Source organism: Pseudophryne corroboree, chromosome 6 (genome assembly GCF_028390025.1).
Source record: "Pseudophryne corroboree isolate aPseCor3 chromosome 6, aPseCor3.hap2, whole genome shotgun sequence".
NCBI lineage: Eukaryota > Metazoa > Chordata > Amphibia > Anura > Myobatrachidae > Pseudophryne > Pseudophryne corroboree.
Window position 1 is genome coordinate 824482216 of NC_086449.1, and position 19458 is coordinate 824501673.

General features: G+C 49.8%; 1 protein-coding gene across 2 annotated transcripts in view; it reads left to right on the plus strand.

Moving 5' to 3' along the window:
- WNT5B (Wnt family member 5B) overlaps window positions 1-19458 on the plus strand; it is a 140144-nt gene that overhangs the window by 18948 nt on the left and 101738 nt on the right. Inside the window, exon 1 of one of the 2 annotated variants that reach the window (XM_063929243.1) lies at window positions 3042-3064. The exons of the other annotated variant lie outside the window; for it this stretch is intronic. The gene's annotated coding sequence lies outside the window, so the exon portion shown is untranslated. Of the gene's footprint in view, window positions 1-3041; window positions 3065-19458 lie in introns of those variants that run through there. 2 annotated transcript variants of the gene reach the window in all.

Below are 19458 nucleotides of genomic sequence, written 5' to 3' on the forward strand. Positions count from 1 at the left end.
TGTATTTGTCAGTGTGGTAGAAAATATAACGTGTATGCGCAAGTGGGGCAGGGACTGTGCATCATATAAATAACTGGTAATACATTTTATACAGTTGTGTCTGACTTCACAATCTTCCTGCTTAAGTATGTGTGGAGCCTCTCATCACAACTTAGTGCTACTGGGGAACCCGCTCCTCCCACTATATAACTCTCAGTCTGTGGCTTCCTGCTGCCTCCATTCCTCTCCTCACATCATGTCACTGCCCCTGTCACATGCAGCCCTGTTCTCACTGACACATCACTCATCTCCTGATATACTCTGTGCTGCTGGGGACCCTGCTCCTCCCACTATATAACTCTGTCTGTGGCTTCCTGCTGCCTCCATTCCCCTCCTCACATCATGTCACTGCCCCTGTCACATGCAGCCCTGTCCTCACTGACACATCACTCATCTCCTGATACACTCTGTGCTGCTGGGGACCCTGCTCCTCCCACTATATAACTCTCAGTCTGTGGCTTCCTGCTGCCTCCATTCCCCTCCTCACATCATGTCACTGCCCCTGTCACATGCAGCTCTGTCCTCACTGACACATCACACATCTCCTGATATACTCTGTGCTGCTGGGGACCCTGCTCCTCCCACTATATAACTCTAAGTCTGTGGCTTCCTGCTGCCTCCTTTCCCCTCCTCACATCATGTCACTGCCCCTGTCACATGCAGCCCTGTCCTCACTATCACATCACTCATCTCCTGATATACTCTGTGCTGCTGGGGACCCTGCTCCTCCCACTATATAACTCAGTCTGTGGCTTCCTGCTGCCTCCATTCCCCTCCTCACATGTCACTGCCCCTGTCACATGCAGCCCTGTCCTCACTGACACATCACTCATCTCCTGATATACTCTGTGCTGCTGGGGACCCTGCTCCTCCCACTATATAACTCTCAGTCTGTGGCTTCCTGCTGCCTCCATTCCCCTCCTCACATCATGTCACTGCCCCTGTCACATGCAGCCCTGTCCTCACTGACACATCCCTCATCTCCTGATATACTCTGTGCTGCTGGGGACCCTGCTCCTCCCACTATATAACTCTCAGTCTGTGGCTTCCTGCTGCCTCCATTCCCCTCCTCACATCATGTCACTGCCCCTGTCACATGCAGCCCTGTCCTCACTGACACATCCCTCATCTCCTGATATACTCTGTGCTGCTGGGGACCCTGCTCCTCCCACTATATAACTCTCAGTCTGTGGCTTCCTGCTGCCTCCATTCCCCTCCTCACATCATGTCACTGCCCCTGTCACATGCAGCCCTGTCCTCACTGACACATCACTCATCTCCTGATATACTCTGTGCTGCTGGAGGACCCTGCTCCTCCTACTATATAACTCTCAGTCTGTGGCTTCCTGCTGCCTCCATTCCCCTCCTCACATCATGTCACTGCCCCTGTCACATGCAGCCCTGTCCTCACTGACACATCCCTCATCTCCTGATATACTCTGTGCTGCTGGGGGACACTGCTCCTCCCACTATATAACTCTCAGTCTGTGGTTTCCTGCTGCCTCCATTCCACTCCTCACATCATGTCACTGCCCCTGTCACATGCAGCCCTGTCCTCACTGACACATCACTCATCTCCTGATATACTCTGTGCTGCTGGGGACCCTGCTCCTCCCACTATATAACTCTCAGTCTGTGACTTCCTGCTGCCTCCATTCCCCTCCTCACATCATGTCACTGCCCCTGTCACATGCAGCCCTGTCCTCACTGACACATCACTCCTCTCCTGATATACTCTGTGCTGCTGGGGACCCTGCTCCTCCCACTATATAACTCTCAGTCTGTGGCTTCCTGCTGCCTCCATTCACCTCCTCACATCATGTAACTGCCCCTATCACATGCAGCCCTGTCCTCACTGACACATCACTCCTCTCCTGATATACTCTGTGCTGCTGGGGACCCTGCTCCTCCCACTATATAACTCCTGCTGCATTGAAATGAACAAGTTGTAGTTTTGGTGTCATGCATAATATGTCCACTAGGGGTGCTGTTCTGTTGTAGTCTATGAAAGGCATGCTTTGTAAACCTGGTGCTAAAGGTACAATTATATATATATATATTTTTTAGATAACCTATAAATGCCCCTAATTGTGTTTTGTGTAATCCTTTATTTTAATCCTTTGTTATAATATAAATGTTGTAATCGTTTGCTGTATAGGTCGGCACAAGGGGCGCGTTATATGCGCAGATGTCCCCCCCTCTCAGAAACACAGGCTGATATTGAGGCGTATTTACTGTAGGTTATATCGGCTGCGTTATCTCTGCTGTGGCGCAGCCATGACATGTCTTTTGAAGAACATTCCTCTTGCAGAGCCGGGTGACCCGTTGGGGTGAGGACTGGGACAAAGTGCCTCTTTCAGACCCGTGTTTACTCGGGCCGCACAATCGCTCAGGGGATCTATGTCAGGAGAAACACGTCGGCCTGTTCTGCTCTGTGCGGCTGCAGGAGCCGGCACCCCGGGGTGCAGCACCGCTCCCCCGGACCAGCCACAATGGATACACACAGAGTCGTTGGCTTATGTGGATGTTGGCGGTGGAAGGGTTGGTCGTGTGCCAGCTGCTGTCCCGGTCATGGTTCTGCGGAGAAGATGGGAATGTTCCCTGGTGATACCACCGGACCCCACTGTTAGGGGTAGAGATAATTCTAGACCCTAAGAATGGGGACATAGAAGGACGGAGGCATCAGGCAGTGACAGGGTTAAGCCGTTCCTGGGCTGTGTGAGGCAGGAACCATCAGAGGTGTACACAGGGTACTGGAATGTGTCCTGGGTGTCACTAGGGGTGATGGGGATGTGTGTGTGTCTGCTCCTAAGTGTCTGATATCAGCTCTCCACATACCAGACAGTCCTTCAACCTCACACTTAACCTCCTTATAGCTCTGACTCTTCAGATCGCCAGTTATGTAGAGAGAACGTGCCAGACATGCTCCGTAGAGGTGTACAAACCACAGAGAGCCATGGGCCGCAGCGTCCGTCCGGTGTCAGGCCCCAGAGCCTGGAGGCAAAACTAGAATCCAGAGGAAAAGGTTAGATTGTGGCCAACCTGAGAAGCCAAAAATAAGCCCCAATTCCTCCTGCCCCCCGTATGGTGTCCTGTGTCACAGCGCTCTCCCTCTGTATGCTGGATGCAATTCCCAGTGTTCCCTCTGATGTGCAGGGGGGTTAAGGCAGTGGACTTGGGGGTAATAAATGTGCTGTGCTAAGGGGCAGTTACCTGATGGGTTATTTGTCCACATGATTAGTCCCCTGAACAAAACAAACAAAATCTTTCTACTTTATCAAGTGCTGCACATTTCTCTGCGTCCTGCATTTTATTGTGTGCTACATATATCTGTGTTCTGCACTTACGCATTTCTCTGCGTCCTGCATTTTATTGTGTGCTTCATATATCTGTGTTCTGCACTTACGCATTTCTCTGTGTCCTGCATTTTATTGTGTGCTACATATATCTGTGTTCTGCACTTACGCATTTCTCTGTGTCCTGCATTTTATTGTGTGCTACGCATTTCTCCGTATCCTGCACCTTATTGTGTGCTACACATCTGTGTTCTGCACTTACGCATTACTGTGTCCTGCATTGTATTGTGGGCTACACATTTCTTCATGTCCTGCATCTTATGTGCAACACATTTCTCCATATCCTGCACCTTATTGTGTGCTACGCATTTCTCCGTATCCTGCACCTTATTGTGTGCTACACATCTGTGTTCTGCACTTACGCATTACTGTGTCCTGCATTGTATTGTGGGCTACACATTTCTTCATGTCCTGCATCTTATGTGCAACACATTTCTCCATATCCTGCACCTTATTGTGTGCTACGCATTTCTCCATATCCTGCACCTTATTGTGTGCTACTCATTTCTCCGTATCCTGCACCTTATTGTGTTATGTATTTCTCCGTATCCTGCACCTTATTGTGTGTTATGCATTTTTCCGTATCCTGCAACTTTTTGTGCTACGCATTTCTCCATATCCTGCACCTTATTGTGTGTACACGTCTGTGTTCTGCACTTACGCACTTCTCTGTGTCCTGCAGCATATGGTGTGCCACGCATTTCTCTGTGTCCTGCAGCATATGGTGTGCCACGCATTTCTCTGTGTCCTGCAGCATATGGTGTGCCACGCATTTCTCTGTGTCCTGCAGCACATGGTGTCTGCATGCGGCTCTTGTCCCTCGTCTGCCTTTTTCTGCTAGATTGTAAGCTCTTGCAAACAGGGCACTTATTTTGTCTTCCATGTATGCCCGTTTTACGTCACCCACTGCCTGACACTGCGGAGCCTCTTATAAGTAATAGCGGGAGGGCCTTGGATGGGAAGAGGCCGACATGTACGGAAGACACACATCCCGCCCTTGCTTTCTCTTGTGAGAGGGATGCGCCAATATCGTTGTGCCAGATCAGTTGTTGTAAGGCACCGAGTGTTACCCACCTCTCCAGTAATCCCATACGTCCTGGGAATGGGATAAGCCGCACGTGCAGCCAGCGTGCGCCAATCATTGCAGAACCTGTTTCACCATTGGAGTTAGGAGAGCACAGTGGTGCCACGCAGCTCACGCTAATTATCTCCCCGCTCATAACCTTTTCTCCCGGCTTCTGGGATCCTGTAGGGTTTACGTTCTTGCCAGGTCCTGCAGCCATATCATGCTCCGTAATGTCACTGCGCCCGGCAACAGCGGAGAACCCGTCCTTATGCCGCTCCACATAGTTTCCTTCATACAGTCAGATATAAATGTTATTAGTAACAATAACCAGGGGCGTCACGTCGGCATTCAGAATGGGCGTTGGGGTGACATGGAATATGTTGATATACTGAGCTGTTGACATGCCGGGTTTAGCATATTTTAGCCTAAACCTAAAATGAACAGATCGGTCGGGGCGCAGGTGGCATCCAGAGGCCTCAGAGGGGGCAGTACGTTAGCATTGGGACCAAGCGCACAACAGACACGGGGCTAGCGTCCCCATGCAGCAAAACTCTCGGTCAGGGCACAGGTGGCATCCAGAAGCCTCAGAGGGGGCAGTATGTTGGCATTGGGGCCAGAACACGTGTTACATACAGCAGCAATAACTCTGGGGTGGTAAAACCCTTTAGAAGTTGGTTCCTTGTTTCTGTTTCCACTTCCAAGTGTACATGTGAATGTGAGTGCCGTATTGCAGAGCGCGAGTGCCGTATTGCAGAGCGCGAGTGCCGTATTGCAGAGCGCGAGTGCCGTATTGCAGAGCGCGAGTGCCGTATTGCAGAGCGCGAGTGCCGTATTGCAGAGCGCGAGTGCCGTATTGCAGAGCGCCGCCTTACAGAGTGCGGGTGTGCCGCCTTACAGAGTGCGGGTGTGCCGCCTTACAGAGTGCGGGTGTGCCGCCTTACAGAGTGCGGGTGTGCCGCCTTACAGAGTGCGTGAGTGTCGCATTAGAGTGCGAGTGCAGGGGCTCAACGCACTGTGTCCTGGAGAGGAAAGGAAGCAGCTTCCTGATCTCCAGCTTCCGTCTCCCATTCCTGCAATTGTCGTGTATTGGGTCCATTATCATGGTCTGGGGAGGGGGGGTCATCGCATTCCACCAATTACAGTGGCAGAATCTGGCTCCCCGGAGTCACCCACATGACATTATAATGTACTGCATTACTCTGGCTCCCCGGGGTCACCCACGTGACATTATAATGTACTGCATTACTCTGTCTCAGGACCTCCTTAATCATTTATTTGTATTGTGATCCCGTCAATGTACAGCGCTGCGTGGTATGCTATAAATTAGTGTTGATTATAATTACATAGAGTGTGTATGGGTAGCTGCACAGTACTACTTCTCGTATTCTGTATGTATGGCTAATTGCACAGTACCACTTCTCTTATTATGTGCACATGGGTAGCTGCACAGTACCATGGCCCTCATTCCGAGTTGATCGCACGCTGCCACTTTTTGCAGCACGTGCGATCAATTAGACGCCGCCCATGGGGGAGTGTATTTTTGCACAGCAAGGCTGCGATCGCATGTGCAGCCGAGCTATGCAAAAACATTTTGTGCAGTTTCTAAGTAGGTCTGGACTTACCCGTTGCGATCACATCAACCGGTCAGGTCCCGGAATTGACATCAGGCAAACGCCTGGACACGCCTGCGTTTTTCCTACCACTCCCAGAAAACGGTCAGTTGCCACCCCGGAACGCCTTCCTCCTGTCAATCACATTGCGATCGTGGCAGAGATCGGTTTCTTCTTTAATTCAGTCGCTGTCCGGCGTTCCCCGTCGCTGGGCAGCGACTCGCCTGCGCATTGCGCCTGCTGCGCACGTGCATTCCAGACCCGTTCGCACGGCTGCGAAAAAAGCAGCGTACGAACGGGTCGGAAAGACCCCATGTCTCGTGTATATGGGTAGCTGCACAGTATCGCTTATCGTATGTATATGGGTAGCTGCACAGTACCGCTTATCGTATGTATATGGGTAGCTGCACAGTACCACTTCTCTTATGTATATGAGTTGCTGCACAGTACCACTTTACTTATTATGTGCACGAGTAGCTGCACAGTACCACGTCTCTTGTGTGTATGGCTAGCTGCACAGTACTGCTTCTTTTATGTATATGGCTAGCTGCACAGTACTGCTTCTTTTATGTATACGGGCAGCTGCACAGTATCGCTTATCGTATGTATATGGGTAGCTGCACAGTACCATGTCTCTTATGTATATGGGTAGCTGCACAGTACCACTTCTCGTATGTATATGGGTAGCTGCACAGTACCACTTCTCGTATGTATATGGGTAGCTGCACAGTACCACTTCTCATATGTATATGGGTAGCTGCACAGTACCACTTCTCGTATGTATATGAGTTGCTGCACAGTACCACTTTACTTATTATGTGCACATGAGTAGCTGCACAGTACCACGTCTCTTGTGTGTATGGCTAGCTGCACAGTACTGCTTCTTTTATGTATATGGACAGCTGCACAGTACCACTTCTCGTATGTATATGGGTAGCTGCACAGTACCACGTCTCTTGTGTGTATGGGTAGCTGCACAGTACAACTTCTTTTATGTATATGGGCAGCTGCACAGTACCACTTCTCGTATGTATATGGGTAGCTGCACAGTACCACGTGTCTTGTGTGTATGGGTAGCTGCACAGTACCACTTCTCGTATGTATATGGGTAGCTGCACAGTACCACTTCTCGTATGTATACGAGTTGCTGCACAGTACCACTTCTCGTATGTATATGAGTTGCTGCACAGTACCAGTTTACTTATTATGTGCACATGAGTAGCTGCACAGTACCATGTTTCTTGTGTGTATGGCTAGCTGCACAGTACCACTTCTTTTATGTATATGGGTAGCTGCACAGTACCACTTCTCGTATGTGTATGGGTAGCTGCACAGTACCACTTCTCGTATGTATATGAGTTGCTGCACAGTACCAGTTTACTTATTATGTGCACATGAGTAGCTGCACAGTACCACGTCTCTTGTGTGTATGGCTAGCTGCACAGTACCACGTCTCTTGTGTGTATGGCTAGCTGCACAGTACCGCTTCTTGTATGTATATGGTTAGCTGCACAGTGCCACTTCTCGTATGTATATGGGTTGCTGCACAGTACCATTTCTCGTATGTATATTGGTAGCTGCACAGTACCACTTCTCTTATGTGCACATGGGTAGCTGCACAGTAACATGTTTCTTGTGTGTATGAGTAGCTTCGCAGTATCACTTCTCTTTTGTAAATGGGTAGCTGCACATTACCGCTTCTCGTAAGTATATAGGTAGCTGCACAGTACCACTTCTCTTGTGTGTATGGGTAGCTGCACAGTACAACTTTTCATATGTATATAGGTAGCTGCACAGTACCACTTCTCTTATTATGTGCACATGGGTAGCTGCACAGTATCACGTCTCCTGTGTATATGGGTAGCTACACAGTACCACTTCTCTTGTGTGCATGGGTAGCTGCACATTAACGCTTCTCGTGTATATGAGTAACTGCACAGTGCCACCTCTTTCTTCTGTCTGTATGGGTAGCTGCACAGTACCACTTCTCTCATTGTGTGTTTATGGGTAGCTGAACAGTGCCACTTCTCTCATTATGTGTGCATGGGTAGCTGCACAGTGCCACCTCTCTCATTATGTGTGTATGGGTAGCTGCACAGTGCCACCTCTCTCATTATGTGTGTATGGGTAGCTGCACAGTGCCACCTCTCTCATTATATATGTATGGATAGCTGCACAGTGCCACCTCTCTCATTATGTGTGTATGGGTAGCTGCACAGTGCCACCTCTCTCATTCTGTATGTATGGATAGCTACATAGTGCCACCTCTCATTATGTGTGTATGGGTAGCTGCACAGTGCCACCTCTCTCATTCTGTGTGTATGGATAGCTACATAGTGCCACCTCTCTCATTATGTGTGTATGGATAGCTACATAGTGCCACCTCTCTCATTATGTGTGTATGGGTAGCTGCACAGTGCCACCTCTCTCATTCTGTGTGCATGGGTAGCTGCACAGTGCCACCTCTCTCATTATGTGTGTACGGGTAGCTTCACAGTGACACCTCTCTCATTCTGTGTGTATGGATAGCTACATAGTGCCACCTCTCTCGTTATGTGTGCATGGGTAGCTGCACAGTGCCACCTCTCTCATTATGTGTGTACGGGTAGCTTCACAGTGACACCTCTCTCATTCTGTGTGTATGGATAGCTACATAGTGCCACCTCTCTCGTTATGTGTGCATGGGTAGCTGCACAGTGCCACCTCTCTCATTATGTGTGTACGGGTAGCTGCACAGTGACACCTCTCTCATTATGTGTGTACGGGTAGTTGCACAGTGCCACCTCTCTCATTCTGTGTGTATGGATAGCTACATAGTGCCACCTCTCTCATTATGTGTGTATGGGTAGCTGCACAGTGCCACCTCTCTCATTATGTGTGTACGGGTAGCTGCACAGTGCCACATCTCTCATTCTGTGTGTACGGGTAGTTGCCCAGTGCCACCTCTCTCATTATGTGTGTATGGGTAGCTGCACAGTGCCACCTCTCTCATTATGTGTGTACGGGTAGCTGCACAGTGCCACCTCTCTCATTATGTGTGTACGGGTAGCTGCACAGTGCCACCTCTCTCATTATGTGTGTACGGGTAGCTGCACAGTGCCACATCTCTCATTCTGTGTGTACGGGTAGTTGCACAGTGCCACCTCTCTCATTATGTGTGTATGGGTAGCTACATAGTTCCACCTCTCTCATTCTGTGTGTATGGATAGCTACATAGTTCCACCTCTCTCATTATGTGTGTACGGGTAGCTACACAGTGCCACCTCTCTCATTCTGTGTGTATGGGTAGCTACATAGTTCCACCTCTCTCATTCTGTGAGTATGGGTAGCTGCACAGTGTCACCTCTCTCATTGTGTGTATGGGTAGCTGCACAGTGCCACCTCTCTCATTATGTGTGTATGGGTAGCTGCACAGTGCCACCTCTCTCATTCTGTGTGTATGGATAGCTACATAGTGCCACCTCTCTCATTCTGTGTGTATGGATAGCTACATAGTACCACTTCTCTCAGTATGTGTGTGTGGCTAGCTGCACAGTACCACTTCTCTCATTATGTGTGCATGGGTAGCTGCACAGTGCCACCTCTCTCATTATGTGTGTATGGGTAGCTGCACAGTACCACCTCTCTCATTATGTGTGTATGGGTAGCTGCACAGTACCACCTCTCTCATTATGTTAGCTACATACTGCCACCTCTCTCATTCTGTGTGTATGGGTAGCTGCACAGTGCCACCTCTCTCATTCTGTGTGTATGGGTAGCTGCACAGTGCCACCTCTCTCATTCTGTGTGTATGGGTAGCTGCACAGTACCACCTCTCTCATTCTGTGTGTATGGGTAGCTGCACAGTGCCACCTCTCATTATGTGTGTATGGGTAGCTGCACAGTGCCACCTCTCTCATTCTGTGAGTATGGGTAGCTGCACAGTGCCACCTCTCTCATTCTGTGAGTATGGGTAGCTGCACAGTGCCACCTCTCTCATTCTGTGAGTATGGGTAGCTGCACAGTGACACCTCTCATTCTGTGTGTATGGATAGCTACATAGTGCCACCTCTCTCATTCTGTGTGTATGGATAGCTACATAGTACCACTTCTCTCAGTATGTGTGTATGGCTAGCTGCACAGTGCCTCTTTTCTCATTATGTGTGCATGGGTAGCTGCACAGTGCCACCTCTCTCATTATGTGTGTATGGGTAGCTGCACAGTACCATCTCTCTCATTATGTGTGTATGGGTAGCTGCATAGTACCACCTCTCTCATTATGTTAGCTACATACTGCCACCTCTCTCATTCTGTGTGTATGGGTAGCTGCACAGTGCCACCTCTCTCATTCTGTGTGTATGGGTAGCTGCACAGTGCCACCTCTCATTCTGTGTGTATGGGTAGCTGTACAGTGCTACCTCTCTCATTCTGTGTGTATGGGTAGCTGCACAGTGCCACCTCTCTCATTCTGTGAGTATGGGTAGCTGCACAGTGCCACCTCTGTCATTCTGTGAGTATGGGGAGCTGCACAGTGCCACCTCTCTCATTCTGTGTATGGATAGCTACATAGTGCTACTTCTCTGATTCTGCAGATTGGAAGTAATACTTTGGATCTAGTGTGTACAGTATATTGGAAGTGCATTCTCTGGTATTATTCCTCCTGCAGAGCTTACATTATATTGTGTATTAAGGGGGGTACTCACGGAGCGATATTCTAAGCAATCTGACTAGACTGCTTAGAATTTCAGCATTATCGCTCCGTGTGTACCCCCTACAGCAATAGCGATGCGCAGGCCCGCGCATCACTATCGCTGCTGCTAGAATCTAGCGGGTCGCTCGCTTGACCTGCTAGGTGAAGTGAGCGCCCCCCCCGTCTCCCCTCGCACGCTCAGCACACATCTCTCCTGCATCGGCCCGTCTATATGGGCCTTTAGACACATCATGGTGCTTCTCCACCACAGACCCGACACTCTGCTGTAATTGATGATAATGTGACCACCAGGGGGCACTGCTATAGTCTGTAATAAGCCCTTGTATGACAGCAAAACCCAGGGCCGACCAAGGTAACTGAACGCTGGTTTCATGCTGTCACAGCGGCTTGAAATCTGGTTCACACCGTAGGCTGAATCCGGGTCATGTCAGGGATCACCCCTGAGACGTCTCTCTATGGGGTTTTCTTGGGACCCGGATCGCCCCGTTTACACTGCACCCATACACAAGTCCTTCCTGGGTCCAACCCTGGAAGCTATCCGGGTCAGATTCACGGGTATCTAGACCTGGGTTATTTCTCTAACGTCCTAGTGGATGCTGGGAACTCCGTAAGGACCATGGGGAATAGCGGGCTCCGAAGGAGGCTGGGCACTCTAGAAAGATCTTAGACTACCTGGTGTGCACTGGCTCCTCCCACTATGACCCTCCTCCAAGCCTCAGTTAGATTTCGTGCCCGGCCGAGGTTGGATGCACACTAGGGGCTCTCCTGAGCTCTTAGAAAGTTATAGTCTTAGAATTTGTTATTTTCAGTGAGACCTGCTGGCAACAGGCTCACTGCAGCGAGGGACTAAGGGGAGAAGAAGCGAACTCGCCTGCTTGCAGCCGGATTGGGCTTCTTAGGCTACTGGACACCATTAGCTCCAGAGGGATCGACCGCAGGCCCAGCCTTGATGTTCGGTCCCGGAGCCGCGCCGCCGTCCCCCTTACAGAGCCAGAAGCAAGAAGATGGTCCGGAAAATCGGCGGCATGAAGACTCAGTCTTCACCAAGGTAGCGCACAGCACTGCAGCTGTGCGCCATTGCTCCTCATACACACTTCACACTGCGGTCACTGAGGGTGCAGGGCGCTGGGGGGGGGCGCCCTGAGGCAGCAATAAAAACACCTTGGCTGGCTAAAATACCTCAATATATGGCCCCAGGGGCTATATATGAGGTAAATACCCCTGCCAGAATTCCATAAAAAACGGGAGAATAGGCCGCGAAAAAGGGGCGGAGCCTATCTCCTCAGCACACTGGCGCCATTTTTCCCTCACAGCTCGGCTGGAGGGAAGCTCCCTGGCTCTTCCCTGCACAGTAAGAGGGAAAAGAGAGGGGGGGCATTAAATTTGGCACTGTATACAGTATATTATATAAAAGCTATTAGGGACATAACTCAGTTAGTCCCTGTATATATATAGCGCTCTGGTGTGTGCTGGCATACTCTTACTCTGTCCCCCCAAAGGGCTTTTGTGGGTCCTGTCCTCGTTTAGAGCATTCCCTGTGTGTCTGCGGTGTGTCGGTACGGCTGTGTCGACATGTTGAATGAGGAGGCTTATATGGTGACAGAACAGAGGCCGATATATGTGATGTCGCCCCCTGTGGGGCCGACACCAGAGTGGATGGATAGGTGAAAGGTATTAACCGACAGTGTCAACTCCTTACATAAAAGGGTGGATGACGTAACAGCTGTGGGACAGCCGGCTTCGCAGCCCGCGCCTGCCCAGGCGTCTCAAAGGCCATCAGGGGCTCAAAAACGCCCACTCTCTCAGATGGCAGACACAGATGTCGACACGGAGTCTGACTCCAGTGTCGACAAGGTGGAGACATATACACAATCCACTAGGAACATCCGTGACGTGATCCCGGCAATAAAAAATGTGTTATACATTTCTGACTTTAACCCAAGCACCTCTAAAAATGGGTTTTAGGTTTGGGGAGAAAAAACAGGCAGTGTTTTGTTCCCCCATCAGATGAATAAATGAAGTGTGTGAAAGCGTGGGTTCCCCCGTTAAGAAACTGGTAATTTATAAAAAGTTACTGATGGCGTACCCTTTCCCGCCAGGTGGATAAGTTACGCTGGGAGATATCCCCTAGGGTGGATAAGGCGCTCACACGTTTGTCAAAAAAGGTGGCACTGCCGTCTTAGGATACGGCCACTTTAATAGGTACCTGTTGATAAAAAACAGGAGGCTATCCTGAAGTCTGTATTTACACACTCAGGTACTAGACTGAGACCTGCAGATAGTGCTGCTGCAGCGTGGTCGGTGACCCTGTCAAACAGGGATACTAGTTGGCAAACATAAAAACATATTAAAGACGTCGTCTTATATATGGGGGATGCACAGAGGGATATTTTGCCGGCTGGCATCCAAAATAAATGTAATGTCCATTCTGTCAGGAGGGTATTAGAGACCTGTCACTGGACAGGTGATGCTGACTTAAAAAGCGCATAGAGAGCCTTATAAGGGTGAGGAATTATTTGGGGATGGTCTCTGGGACCTCGTATCCACAGCAACTGCTGGGAAGAAATAATTTTACCTCAGGTTTCCTCACAGACAAAGGTACAGTCCTTTCGGCTTCAGAAAAGCAAGCGGGTCAAATGGCGCTTCCTTTCTGTACAGAGACAAGGGTAGAGGGAAAAAAGCTGCACCAGTCAGCCTGTTCCCAGAATCAAGATTCTTCCCCCGCCTCCTGTGAGGCCACACCATGACGCGGGTGCTCCACAGGTGTAGCCAGGTACGGTGGGGGGCCGTCTCAAAAATTTCAGCAATTAGTGGGCTCGCTCACAGGTGGATCCCTGTTTCTTTCAAGTAGTATTTCAGGGGTACAAGCTGGAATTCGAGATGTCTCCCCCCAGCCGTTTCCTAAAATATGCCTTGCTGACAACTCCCTCAGGCAGGGAGGCTGTGCTAGAGGCAATTAATAAGCGGTATTCCCAGCAGGTAATACTCAAGGTGCCCCTACTTCAACAAGGACGGGGTTACTATTCCACACGGGTTGGGGTACCGAAACCGCATGGTTCGGTGTGACCCATTTTATATTTAAAATCCTTCAACACAAAAATTCAAGTTCAAGATGGAATCGCTCAGGGCGGTTATTCCAAGCCTGGACGAGGGGGATTACATGGTATCCTGGGACATCAAGGATGCCTACCTGCATGTCCCCATTTACCATCCTCGCCAGGAGTACCTCAGATTTGTGGTACAGGATTACCATTACCAAGTCCAGACACTGCCGTTTGGACTGTACATGGCACCGAGGGTGTTTTATCAAGGTAATGGCCGAAATGTTGATACTCCTTAAAAAAAAGGGAGTTGTAATTATCCCGTACTTGGACAATCTCGTTATAAGGGCGAAGTCCAAGGAGCAGTTGGTAGTCGGGGTAGCACTATTTTGGAAAGTGCTACAACAGCATGGTTGGATTCTAAACAGTCCAAAGTCACAGCTGGTTCCTATGACACGTCTACTGTTCCTGGGGATGGTTCTGGACATAAACCAGAAATAGTGTTTCTCCCGGAGGAGAAAGCCAAGGAGTTGTCATCTCTAGTCAGAGACCTCCTGAAGCCAAAATAGATAGCGGTGCATCATTGCACGCGAGTCCTGGGAAAAATGGTAGCTTCCTACGAAGCAATCCCATTAGGCAGGTTCCATACAAGAACTTTTCAGAGGGACCTGTTGGACAAGTGGTCCGGATCGCATCTTCCGATGCATAGGCTGATAACCCTGTCTCCAAGGACCAGGGTATCTCTACTGTGGTGGCTGCAGAGTGCCCATCTTCAAGAGGGCCGCAGGTTCGGCATACAGGACTAGGTCCTAGTGACCATGGATTCCAGCCTTTGAGGCTGGGAGGCAGTCACACAGGGAAGAAATTTCCAGGGACTTTGGTCAAGTCAGGTTATTTCCCTACACATAAATATTCTGGACCTGAGGGCCATTTACAATGCCCTGAGGCCGGCAAGGCCTCTGCTTCAAAACCAGCCGGTACTGATCCAATCAGACAACATCACGGCAGTCGCCCATGTAAACCAACAGGGCGGCACAAGAAGCAGGATGGCGATGGCAGAAGCCACAAGGATTCTCCGATAGGCGGAAAATCATGTGTTAGCACTGTCAGCAGTGTTCATTCCCGGAGTGGACAACTGGGCAGCAGATCTTCTCAACAGACACGACCTCCACCCGGGAGAATGGGGACTTCCTCCAGAAGTCTTCCAATAGGATTGTACACCATTGGGAAAGGCCACAGGTGGACATGATGGCGTCCCGCCTCAACAAAAAGCTATAAAAGATATTGCACCGGGTCAAGGGACCCTCAGGCGATAGCTATGGACGCTCTGGTAACACCGTGGGTGTACCAGTCGGTTTATGTGTTCTCCCCTCTGCCTCTCATACCAAAGGTACTGAGAATAATAAGAAGGCGAGGAGTAAGAACGATACTCGTGGATGGCCAAGAAGAGCTTGGTACCCAGAACTTCAAGAATTTATATCAGAGGACCCATGGCCTCTGCCACTCAGACAGGACCTGCGGCAGCATGGGCCCTGTCTGTTCCAAGACTTACCGCAGCTGCGTTTGTCGGCATGGCGGTTGAACGCCGGATCCTGAAGGAGAAGGGCATTCCGGAGGAAGTCATTCCTACGCTTACTAAAGCCAGGAAAGAGGTTACAGCAACTCATTATCACCGCATATGGCGAAAATATGTTGCATGGTGTGAGGCCGAAAGGGCCCCAACAGAGGAATTTCAACTAGGTCGATTTCTGCATTTCCTGCAAGCAGGAGTGACTATGGGCCTTAAATTGGGTTCCATTAAGGTACAGATCTCGGCTCTGTCGATTATCTTTCAAAAAGAACTAGCTTCAGTACCTGAAGTTCAGACATTTATAAAAGGAGTGCTGCAGAGTCAGCCCCCGTTTGTGCCTCCTGTGGCACCTTGGGATCTCAACGTGGTGTTGAGTTTCTTAAAATCACATTGGTTTGAACCACTAAAAACCGTGGATCTGAAATATCTCACGTGGAAGGTGGTTATGTTATTGGCCTTGGCTTCTGCCAGGCGAGTATCAAAGTTGGCGGCTTTGTCTTGTAAAAGCCCTTATTTGATTTTCCATATGGATAGGGCAGAATTGAGGACTCGTCCCCAGTTTCTCCCAAAGGTGGTGTCAGCGTTTCACCTGAACCAGCCTATTGTGATGCCTAGGCTACTAGGGACTTGGAGGACTCCAAGTTGCTAGACGTTGTCAGGGCACTGAAAATATATGTTTCCAGAACGGCTAGAGTCAGAAAATCTGACTCGCTGTTTATCCTATATGCACCTAACAAGCTGGGTGCTCCTGCTTCTAAGCAGACTATTGCTCGTTGGATTTGTAGTACAATTCAGCTTGCACATACTGTGGCAGGCCTGCCACAGCCAAAATCTGTCAATGCCCATTCCACAAGGAAGGTGGGCTCATCTTGGGCGGCTGCCCGAGAGGTCTCGGCTTTACAACTTTGCCGAGCAGCTACTTGGTCAGGGGCAAACACGTTTGCAAAATTCTACAAATTTGATACCCTGGCTGAGGAGGACCTGGAGTTCTCTCATTCAGTGCTGCAGAGTCATCCGCACTCTCCCGCCCGTTTGGGAGCTTTGGTATAATCCCCATGGTCCTTACGGAGTTCCCAGCATCCACTAGGACGTTAGAGAAAATAAGAATTTACTCACCGGTAATTCTATTTCTCGTAGTCCGTAGTGGATGCTGGGCGCCCATCCCAAGTGCGGTTTATCTGCAATACTTGTACATAGTTATGGTTAACTAAATCGGGTTATTGTTGAGCCATCTGTTGAGAGGCTCTATTGTTTCATACTGTTAACTGTGTTTCATATCACGAGTTGTACGGTGTGATTGGTGTGGCTGGTATGAGTCTTACCCGGGATTCAAAATCCTTCCTTATTGTGTACGCTCGTCCGGGCACAGTACCTAACTGAGGCTTGGAGGAGGGTCATAGTGGGAGGAGCCAGTGCACACCAGGTAGTCTAAGATCTTTCTAGAGTGCCCAGCCTCCTTCGGAGCCCGCTATTCCCCATGGTCCTTACGGAGTTCCCAGCATCCACTACGGACTACGAGAAATAGAATTACCGGTGAGTAAATTCTTATTTTTTCAGGGCCCCTTTTCCACTAACCGGGTTGACCCGGAACCCCCCCCGGCTATTGTGGCATTGGAAAAGGGGTGTAAATAGATCAGTCCCAGGCATTCGTCCTTTTTCTTCGACTGACAGAATCCCTCTGCCTGTCTATTGGTTTAATTGAACCTTCTTGCAGGACGCAATGAATAATGCAACGCAACATAGAAGTATGCAAACATGGTCAAGAGGTTCAGTTGTTTTCAGACCAAACATCATATTTGGGAACAAATATAAAAGATTGTGGGGATCCTGGGATTGTCATGCACAGTGGTATCTAGAGTTTACAGAGAATGGGGCATAAAAAGCCACCATGTCTCAGGACTGGGATTTGCAGCATGAATATGCAGCTGCTAAATCTGCAGCAGCTCCATCATGTCGCCATGGACCGGAGTCTCTGAGGAATGTTCCCAGCATCTGGCAGCATCCATGCCACAACAAATTCAGGCTGTTTCACAATGGAAAACGCAGGGGCGGGGTTTCCGGTTGCCCGGAAACACCATTCTGCTCGGCCACTGGCTCAAATTATGATCACGGTAGTATTTTTATGTAATACAATTACTAGAGCTGCCGCCACATCATGCAGTGTAAGGGACAGAGCGGATCTGCTGCACATGCCCAGTGGTAGTAGCTTCTTCTACCAAGTTATCGGTGTGTGTAGACCTGAGGGGTCCGGTATGTCAGGAGAACGACGCCGGAATCTTGACAGCTGAAATCCTGGCGTGGAACACAGCGAGTCCCGTGGCGAGCTTTCACACTATTATATTCCCCCTCGGGTGGTGGCGTGGACCACCACCCGTATGTGAACTCTGGGCTTTGGTTGGGATTCCGACCGGCGGCATTTCACCGGCTGTCAGGATTCCGGCGTCGGTCTCCTGACCGCCGGGATCCCAACAGCCCGTAAATTAACTGCATCCCGACCGGAATGTTCAGTCGGTGCACTGTGCCAGAGAGTAGCTGTCAGGAAGAAGAGTCAGGAGCCTTACCATGAGGTGGGAGAATGTGTGTCTTTATTGGTTCTATTATGTTTGTGTATTTATTCAATATGGGATGTTTAACCATTTCCTGGCCACTTACTGTATGTTATTTAACCATATCCTTCCTGACCACTCATGTTATATATATTAGTTAATATGTTTTATACAGCCTATACTATAGACCTCTGTAGTGTTAATTCTGAATATTTTTCCACACGCTATCCAGTGTATAAAATGACCATTATGCAGATATATATGTTCAGTGTCTGTACTAGGTTCTAGGTTCTTCTACCGCTCCTCCAGACTTGCGCACATGCTCCAACGTTCCGCAGAGTGTGAGATTGTGGATTGCACACTGGAAACCCCCCCCCTGCGTTAGCCCCCGGTTTCATGGGTAAAGGGGGATAATACCCAGCACTAGGTAGCTGTGCCTGATACAGTGGCCGCGGAGCGTGCGTTCAGTCGTTGGGTTGCAGCTTCCGGTACTCCGCTCCTGGCACTGCGTCCAGCATTACTCTGGCAAGTAAAGGTTAATGGTGACCGTGTACGGCCCTGGCTCTTTGAAGGGCTCTTGGTTTAAATCAAACAAGCTGTCCCAGTGCTGGGTTTTGTCTCCCACTTGGCTGTCCTGGCACGGGGAAGGGGGAGGCCGAATATCTGCCATTTCACCCCCTCTTCTTTGTTAACCCTTTCCGGAGAGATCCATGCGTGGTATAACAGGGGGATTATATGTCCTCCAGGCGGGGGATGCTGAACAGACATCAGTGGCGCAGTGTGTGATACGCCTTTCCCGCTGTGCCTGTTTAGCGCACTGACAGAATCGTTTTGTCATTGATGAGAAGCAGAGCCGGGCCAAGCCTCGTACTTCTGTGTCCACTGGGCCGACACACACTCAGACACACACACACGGCAACACGCACAACTACAGCGGTGACAAACTGGTCAGGATAAAAGAAGGGACAAGTGTTATTTTGGTTTTCTCTTCCACGTCCCATAAACTTTCAGGTGTCTCCATTCTGTCCCCCCTGGGAGGTTTCTTGTTGCAGGTAATCTGGAATGTAAATATCTGGTCGACGGGATTGCGCTCGCTTATTGGCCCCTCAGGGTAATGGAGACGGAAGAAACCCTTAGTGAGCCGGCAGCCATCCCTTTACCCGGGTCATGGGCGAGGCGCTGCTGGGCGTTACTGCCGGTGTGCCGCCTGGGGCCCATATGTACTGTATAACCACATTTCAGGCACTCCTCACCTATACACAGCGGAGGCCGCCGCCACATTCAGAACTAGTGCTGACGCTGAGGTGCGAGGTACAGGGTAGTTTGGGCTTCGCTAGAACAAACATTAAAAATGCATCAGGTGTGACCGTGTAGAAAGGGATTGGCGCACACTGGTGTGGGGACGGAACCGGCTCAACATTCTCTAATGCTCTTTAGTCCATTGCAACCGGAAAGCGCAGCTGGTTGGAGAATTGATGCTCAGGCAGTTTGTGTGCCTCTAGTAATGGCCACGGTTTAATACCATTTGGGGCGTCTCGTC